This window comes from Hibiscus syriacus, unplaced genomic scaffold, assembly GCF_006381635.1.
Source record: "Hibiscus syriacus cultivar Baekdansim isolate YM2019G1 unplaced genomic scaffold, ASM638163v2 tig00110015_pilon, whole genome shotgun sequence".
NCBI lineage: Eukaryota > Viridiplantae > Streptophyta > Magnoliopsida > Malvales > Malvaceae > Hibiscus > Hibiscus syriacus.
Genome location: NW_024062564.1, coordinates 655,386 through 664,760, shown reverse-complemented (window position 1 = coordinate 664,760; position 9,375 = coordinate 655,386). Strand labels below are relative to the sequence as shown.

At 34.3% G+C, this 9,375-nt stretch overlaps 1 pseudogene; it reads left to right on the top strand.

The window, feature by feature from the left end:
* The first annotated feature begins 411 nt into the window (after positions 1-411).
* On the top strand, positions 412-9,034 carry LOC120212757 (annotated as a pseudogene).
* The last annotated feature ends 341 nt before the right edge of the window (positions 9,035-9,375 follow it).

The window sequence follows — 9,375 nt, the reverse complement described above, 5'->3', positions numbered from 1 at the left end:
TTGAGGTATTGTTTGACATTATTTATCAACTTCCTGAGGTAGTAGGGATGAAGTCGAGGGTTGCTTCCCTTAGATTGCAAACTTGTTTTAGGAAATGAAGAGTAAGAAGAATGATATAATTGAGAAAGGAAAGATTGTGGTGGATAAATGTGCCTTGCATGTTATTGATCTTGGAACCTCTCATCTTGTGTTATAATTGTTAAATTTTAGAATGTGAATGGATTGAACAATCTCCATAAGCAGGGTAGAGTCATTCATGAGTTGGATAAGATGAATGTGGATTATCTGTCTCTTGGAGACTAGGATTAGGGAGGCTAATGCTGGTACTATGAAGGATAGATTTGTTGATTGGGAAGTCTATTGTAATTACAATCTAGTAGCCAACAGTAAGATTTAGGTGTTGTGAAGGAAATGTTTGATGTTTTTGTCCAGTTGGTTATTGATCAAGTTGTCATTGTTAAGGGTTGCATTAAGGGCATGAGTATGTTCATTTCAGTTGTGTATAGAAGTAATGACAATATTGGTAGGAGGCTTTTATGGAGGCATCTTAAGGAAATTAGTCTTACTTGTGATTATGTTCCTTTGGTGGGAGATGATTTCAATGCTATCACATCTCTTAGTGAGAGTTCTGGTTGGACTAGATCAAAGGTCTTATCTTCTGATATACAGGATTTTATAAGCTTCCTTAAGGATTGGTATGGAGGACCATCCCTATAATGATAATTATTCACCTGGTCAAACAAACAACATGAAAGGTACATTGCTCGAAAATTGGATAGGTTTTTGATAATGTGGCTTGGTATAATTCTTTCCCTAGATCTTTTGTTGAGTTTCAAGCTCTTGAGGAGTCTGATCACAGTCATACAGTGGTTTGGTTGTTTAAGGAGATACATACTCGTGGTCCTAAACCTTTCAATTTTTTTAATTTTTGGGCCTTGCATGTTGGTTTTGCTAATATTGTTAGATTGTCTTGGGATACTCTTGTTGTTGGTAATCCTATGCAGTCCATGTTTATTAAGTTTAAAAGGCTTATGGGTACTCTAAAGGCCTTGAATAAGGATCATTATGCAACATTTCTGAGTAGGTAAAGGGAAAATGAAGAAGTTAGAGTTGCAACAACTTTGTATATATCTTGTAGTGGGAGTAATTTGATTTGGATAGGGAAATGATGTTGCAGAGGAAAGTTTAGGAACTATAAGAGGCAAAAAATTTGTTCTATAAGTAAAGGGTAAAAGTTTAGTGGATAAAGGATGATAATCAATGCACCAAGTTTTTCCACTCTTCTGTGGCAGCTAAGTTGAAAAAGAACACCATTAGAGTTCTTGAAACTGATAAGGGAGAGGCTTGATACTTTTGATTTCATGTCTGCTGAGGTAATTGGGTTCTATACTAACATAATTGGTACTGTTGACTCTGAGGTTGAGGGTGTAGTGTTGGGATTTTGAAGAAAGTTTTGCAGTATTTTTTGTCTGCTGAAGGGGCTGAGGATTTGGTGAGGGACATTACTACTGATGATATTCAAATACAATTTTTACTCAGGGAGATGATAAGAGCCTAGGGCCTGATGACTAATATTTTTCTTTAAGAAAGCCTGAGACATGTTGGTAGGAGGGTAGTAGATGTTGTTCAGTTTTTTTCAGTATTCCTTTATGTTTCCTGATTTTAATGCCATTTCTCTTGTGTTAGTCCATGAGGTGCCTAACCTTAGGTTAGTCAAGAACTTCAGACCAATCTCTTATTATTTTGTGATCTATAAGTCTATTACTAAGATTCTTGTAGATATTGAATGTTTATATCCTTACACGATCTTCTTGAATCAGTCTGCTTTTGTAAAATGTATGAGCATTATGGATAACACATTGTTAAATCAGGAATTGGTGAAGGCTATGCAAGTAAATGCTCTATCCTAGGTGTGCTTTGAATGTGGATCTGTAGAAGGCTTTTGATAGTTTATCTTGGAGTTTATTCTTGATGTTATAGAGGTTATGGGGTTATCTGAGAAATCTAGGAGGTGGATTGAGGTTTATCTCACTATTCGGTTCTTCATTTCTTTGAATGGTAGTTTGGAAGGGTTATTTAGGGGGCTAAGGGCATAAGGCAATGAGACCCTTTGTCCCTTACTTTTTGTTCTGGCTATTAATGTCTTATCTAGAATCCTTGATATAGTTGTTGTAAATGATGTTTTCAAGTATCACCCCAAATATAGAAAGATTAGACTAACTCATCTACTTGTGGATGGTCTCCTTATTTTTTATAAGGGACTGTTGGATTCGATATGAATATACGGGCTACATTGGCTAAGTTTTATTCATTCTTGAGGTTGAAGCTTAATGCCTCTAAGAGTGAACTATTCACCTCAGGGGTTGGTTATGGAGATCTTAGCCATTCAATCTATCTTCGAGTTTAAGGTTGGCAAACTTCTTGTGAGATACTTGGGAGTGTCTCTGGTCAGGGGTAAGTTGTATGAGATGGATTGTTCCTCTTTGCTGGTGAAGATTAGTGCTAACCTGCAGTATTTGTCTACTAAGAGCTTGAGTTATTCGGGTAGGTTCTTATCAATTCTGTGCTGCTTAGTATTTTAAATTTCTAGTGTGGGCAGGTAATACTTCAAAAATCTGTGTTGAGTAGGATTGAGCAGATGTGTGCAAGGTTTCTTTGGAAGGGGCGTCATGTTCCTGCTCATGGGGCCATGTTTAGTTGAAAGAACATTTGTCTTCTTAAGGTTGAAGGGGGCTTGGGATTAAGGACATCCACTATTAGAATAGAGCTAATATGTTCCTACTCATTAGATGTTGGGACGATGGGTTGCCTGGTTAAGGCTTATATCCTTAGAGGGGAGGATTTTGGCATGCTGGTGGTGGCAATTCTTTGAGTTGGAGTTTAAGAAAACTACTCCAGCTTAGAGGGGAGGCTGTTGGAATTTTCTCAAGGTCATTGACTTAAGTATTGTACGGGCAAAATTAATCTGTGGAGCTAAGGGTGAGGAGGGAGCAAACGGCATGGTGTAAACTGATTTGGTTTCCTGGTCACATGCCTAGATATTCCTTTATTGTTGGCTCGCTTTGCTCGATAGGCTTGCTACCAAGGATAGATTGAGTAAGATGGGTATTGTTACTGATTCTATTTGTTGTTTTTGTGGGACTGCTAAGGAAACTATATATCACTTATTTTTTTTTTGTGTTTTCTCTAAGGGTCTTTGGTAGGCTGTTTTGAGGATGTGCAATCTGGATAGCAGGGTTGCTGGCTGGGATGAGGCAGTGAGATGGGCTACTGTAAAACTCAGGGGTAAGTCGGTGTTGGTTTACATTTTGAAGATAACATGGAATGCCACATTTTATTTTACCTTGTTGGAAATGAATAGGAGGATTTTTAAGGGTGTTACTTGTAATGAGAATGTGATCTTGGGCTCTATTATTGAGCTGGTTCGACTTAAGTGTATAGATAAGGTGCAGACAATTTATTATTCTTTGTGTTCTACTTAAGGGATTGTTTAAGACATGTTTTTTGTTTGATGCTTTAAGGTTCTAAGATTGTGCACTGTAGCAGTTTTTACTGTTTTGCTTGAGTAATAAAACGTGAAATATCCACACACAAAAATGTGTGATTATACCATTTTTAGCAATCATTTCACCTCTTACGTTAAAGGTTAATGACAAATAGTTTGATTGATATACTTAAACAGTTCAATTGTATGATCGATAAAACTTTAAAATAAACGATTAAAATAAAAAGAAACAATAATTAAATGATCATACAAATAGTTTACTCCGGCAATAATTAGAACCATTCGAGCATCCTTGGTAACTCATCGCTTCCATCACAACCACCTGCATTTGTAGTTTTGTTGTTCATTTCCGGTGTATGTTTGAATCTTCCTCTCCCGTTGGTTTTATAATTTTGTAATGTCTCCTTAACGAAACAAAATAACCCTCTAAAATAGATATTTTAGTGGTTGTGGACGTAAATTCTACCATAACCCAAAATTACATTGGGATTCATTCAAATTTCTCCCATGAATGCAGAATTCATAATCTATTATCCATTGTAGACAGTTAAGCTGCTACGAAAATTTTGCAGCAAACTCGCAATCTTCAATGTGCGAGCACATGCACTTGGAAAATATACTTCGTTTTTCTTTGTTCTTAATCATACAATTCTTAGATAAAAAGTTAATCCGAGAAATATAATAATAAAATAACAATAAATAAATTATATTATTATTATTATTAAATGAACGATGAAATAAATAAAGAATTAAATAGATTAATGAAATTATATTTCGTAGTAGAGAAATAAAAGAAAAATTTGTTTGAGACCTGTATAAACATTTTCTTTAAGACAAATTAATTTCTACTCGGTACTTAAGTAACGTTAAATGTCAGTCTCTCAAGATACAACAACAAATTATCACACTAGTAGAGCCAACATACATGAGGGGTGTCATATGACAAATATTTTTTGAATTTTTTTCTTTGTAAATTTAAATCGACACTCATCTTTCTTTTTTGTCTACTTAAAATAACTCATATAACTTCTAAATTTAGCACATCAAAATAAATTGTCTAGCTTCGTCCCTGAGTGATCATAAGAGTAAATATAACAATAATGATCAATTGAACTTAACTTTATCTTTATCTATCACAAGAAAATGAATTTGAAAAGAATTTCTATGTATTTTTTTTTCAAATTTATAGGTTATATTTAAATTTGAGTCTCAACTAACCAATTTATAGTGACGAGACATAAAATTGAAGGTTTACGATCTTTTAATGAAAAGTTAAGATCACTTGATAAAGAATTTATTGAAAAACTAATAGGTATAAGTCGATGGATGCAACTTTAATTCAAAAATTAAGTTACAAGACTTAATTTATTATAGTCTATTCATCAAATGATAATTTATAAATTATTGTAAATAAAATTAATATCATTTAATTAATTAATTTTCAACGTAATGTTTTACGTACTATTGATACATTTCATAAATAGTGGTCAATATTACTTACCATTGATTAGCATATTGATACATATAATATTCGAGATGTTATAATTTTAGTGGTTAAAAAATAATTGTTATCCTTTAAAATTTTAAATTCGAGCCAAATATTTATAAAGTATATTAACGTTAATTATCAAATAATTAAAAAAATTAAACAAATATTGTATTATACTCATTTAATCATAATAAATTAATAAAAAAAATGTTTGAGTTGCATAATGACCGAGACCCACTATTCTGAATTCAATGTTGAATTCTTGGGGACTTTTAGGATCGTAAAATTAACGTGAAATCAAATTAAAAATGTTGATTTTAGTATAATTTTGCTCATTAAGTAACCCTAAAATTATTTATACCGCTATACACCAAATAAAACCCTAGAGAAAGCCCTTTAAGTGATATTAGCCGTTGATCCACACTACATCATTAGGGATAGCAAAAAAACTCGAATCGAACGGGAAAAATCGAAAACTGAATTAAACGGAAACGGGGAAAAATCGTTTATGTTAAACTGGGACGGGAAAAATCGTTTATGTTAAACGGGGACGGGACGGATTTAGTAATTCCCGCCCCGATTATCCGATTACCCGGCCCGATAAATATTAAAAATAATTATTTTATTTATATATTATTAATAAATTTAATTTAAATTAAAAAATATATATAATTTTTATATATTTAATTTAAATATATATTCGGCCCGATACCTATTAAATAACTGTTTATGATAAATGGGGATACCCGTTTTTTCCGCGGTTTTCCCCGATTACCCTATAGAGATCCCCGTTTAAATCCCCGCGATTTTTTAAACGAAGACAAATACAGATTTTTTAAACGGTGACGGAGAACCAATACTCGACCCGAACCCGACCCGTTACGATCCCTATACATCATAGTACTAGGGATGGCAAGCGGGTATAATTTCATGGATTCCGCACCGCACCCGCTTCAATTGGGGCGGGGATGGGTATAATTTTAGTGGGTGGGCGGATGTGGATTTAGAAAATGGTACCCGTCGCGGGTAGTGGGCGGATAATGGGTTTGAGACCTTACCCGCCCCGCATCCGCACCGCATCCACCGCCCCGCATCCGCCCGCCCCACATCCTCCCGCCCAACTAAATATCCATTAAATTTTGGACCATTATGAATTTAGGTGTAATTTTAAGAGCTAATTTATAAATCCTAATATTGTATAAGATATAACTTGTAATTTAACCAAATATTAGGATGAATTTATGCAATTTTTTTCTTTCAAACCTCTTGTCTTCAATCTCAAGCTTATTCAGGTATGTTTCTTCCCTTTTTACTTGAATTTAATTTTTGTAAGAGTCAATTCCGTAGTAATTTCGTTTTAAGCTCCTCTACATTTCGTTTTAAGAGTTTAATTTTTATTTGCTCGTACTGATTTTTAATTATTTTTTAGATTCATCTTAATGTTTGTTTTAAGCTTAATTTCTTAATGTTCTACAAATCAGTATCTTGTGACTGAGCACCCACGTTTTTTGCTAACAGAGTCAGATCGTTGCTTCTCAAATCTCTATTTTTAATGTCACTGAATAGAATTAAGTGTTTCACTTGTGCTTCTCAAACCTCCATTTTTAACGCCATTGAAACAGACTTTTTTAAATTCAAATTTCAACCGAATATTTTGCAATATTACTATTTTATTATGGTGTTTTATGAGAATGATGATTGTAATACTGAAGTATCATATGTTTTTAACGCCATTGTTTCTCATGTGTTTTGTTAAAATAATGATATAGGATGGTCTCTTTGATCATTGTAGGGATTTGTCAAGGCTCAAAAAACGAAGGCTTACTTTAAGCGGTTTCAGGTTCCTTTCAAGAGAAGGAGAGGTCTTTATATATTTATGATTATATTCTCGCTCAGTGTGTGTGTTTCTATAAGAAATGCAATATGGTTTTGCAATTTGAGCTTCTGGTTTTTCAGTGATTTTCTTATTTACTGAATTTATTAATTGTAGAGGGAAAGACTGACTACCGGGCTAGGATTCGCCTGATCAATCAAGATAAGAACAAGTACAACACCCCGAAGTACCATTTTGTTGTCCGATTTGTATCCTGAAAGCTGTATATTCTTATCATTATACTTTTATCTCAAGAAAGCGTATGATTGAAAAATCTTTTCTTTACTTCCAATGCATGTTTAATATTAAGTTAGCATATTTTGTTTAGGTTATTCGAGGTTTCTCTGTTTGAGTTATTTATATTTTGCGAACTTCTGTAAGTTTTTAAATCCTTGACCTTTTGTCTAGGGCAACAAAGATGTTACTGCGTATCCTGAAAGCTGTATTCTTATCATTATACTTTTATCTCAAGAAAAGCGTATGATTGAAAAATCTTTCTTTACTTCCAATGCATGTTTAATATTAGGTTAGCATATTTTGTTTAGGTTATTCGAGGTTTCTCTGTTTGAGTTATTTATATTTTGCGAACTTCTGTAAGTTTTTAAATCCTTGACCTTTTGTCTAGGGCAACAAAGATGTTACTGCGCAGATTGTTTCTGCTAATATTGCTGGTGATACGGTTCTTGCTTCTGCTTACTCGCATGAGCTTCCAGGTTATGGGCTTGAAGTGGGTCTTACGAACTATGCTGCAGGTATGCTATTGTATGACTTGAATTCTGAGTAAGCGAATAAAATAAATTTCTTAAATGCTTTTGTGTAATCTGGACAGCTTATTGCACTGGGTGCTTTTGGGGCGTCGCGTCCTCAGATGCTCGAATGGATGAGAATATCAGGGCAATGTGGAGGTATATAGTACAATTCTTTCACCATTTTATGTTAAAAGAAGATGTTTTTACACAATTTAGTTATTGATAGTTTATTTATTACTAGGCTACTGGAGAGGATTACTCAGTCGATCCAACTGACACAAGGAGGCCTTTCCGTGCTCTCCTTGATGTAGGGCTGATCAGGACCACCACTGGAAATCGTGTTTTTGGTGCTCTGAAGGTATCATAAAAAAACTAATTGCAATTTTATCTGTTTTAATACTATTGTTTTATTATAGTCGTACGGTTCAGGTGACTTTACGATATAGGTCGGTTTTTCTGCTTCTTAGCTTCCATGAAACAACTTAATAATTCCATTTGTTATAAATTTCCCAAATTGTGCTAGTTTGATGTTTCTTTGTATTGTTGCTCATTAGTAGTTTCAAGTATGGCTTTCTTTGATTTATCCTTGTATGATCGGATTGGCTTGGACCAGTTTTCCTTCTTTATGTTCAACGTTCTGCTGTTTTAATATGAATTCCAAGCATCCAAATTTCGTTGTGCCATGAGTTTAATTTAATGGGGAGGATTAGATCTTTTGTGTTAATGAAGCCTGTCTGTATACTTTTGATTTAATACTTAATAGAACTTGCTTCTGTCTGAACAGGGAGCATTGGATGCTGGTCTGGATATTCCTCATAGTGATAAGAGGTTTGCTGGGTTTTCCAAGGGCAACAAGCAACTTGATGCCGAAGTTCACCGGAATTACATTTATGGTGGCCATGTTGCCGCATATATGAGGGTAAACTTATTTTTATATCCATAATAGTATCCGTCTCTTCTATGAATTAATCATACCTTTTGATTTCCTTTTCTTTTTGGCTGCTATATTATCGTTACAAACAGATATGATGTTTTGTAGACTTTGATGGAAGATGAGCCAGAGAAGTATCAGTCTCACTTTAGCGAGTATATCAAGAGGAGAATCGAGGCAGATAACATTGAGGCCTTGTACAAGAAAGTTCATGCCACTATCCGACCCAACTGCTAAGAAGTCTGAAAAGGAGCCTCCTAAGCAACACAAAAGGTCTGTGTTCGTAATCCGTGAGACTTGTTGGATGCTAGGAAACTTTCTTAGGGATATCTTAGCATGTTAACGTTTATCTCATTGCAGGTTCAACTTGAAGAAGCTAACGTATGAGGAAAGGAAAGCAAAGTTGATTGAACGTCTGAAGGCCCTTAATGCAGCACAGCCGAGGGTTGATTTCAGAGGAAGGATTGAATCAGGAGCAGCATGAAGTCTGATCATTTCTTGCTTTTGTTTATAATTGATTCCTACTGCAATTTTATCCAGAACTTGAATTGTAACCTATGTGGGTTAATTTTTTTGTTTAGGATTTCAGCATGTTTGCAGTTTGATTGCTAGAGTTTCAAGAATTTTTTGGGATGTTTTGCAATGTATCAAAATATTTTACTTTGTATACCCTTTGGCAGCCAATGGGAACCTTGTTGGAAGGTAAAGGTAGAACAATCCATTTATTATTGGATTCCAAAGCTTGAATTTCCTCTTTCATGGCATGAATTCAAAAAGTATTTTTTTATGGCTTCGTACTGAGATTCAATATAATGAGAGGTGGAAAAA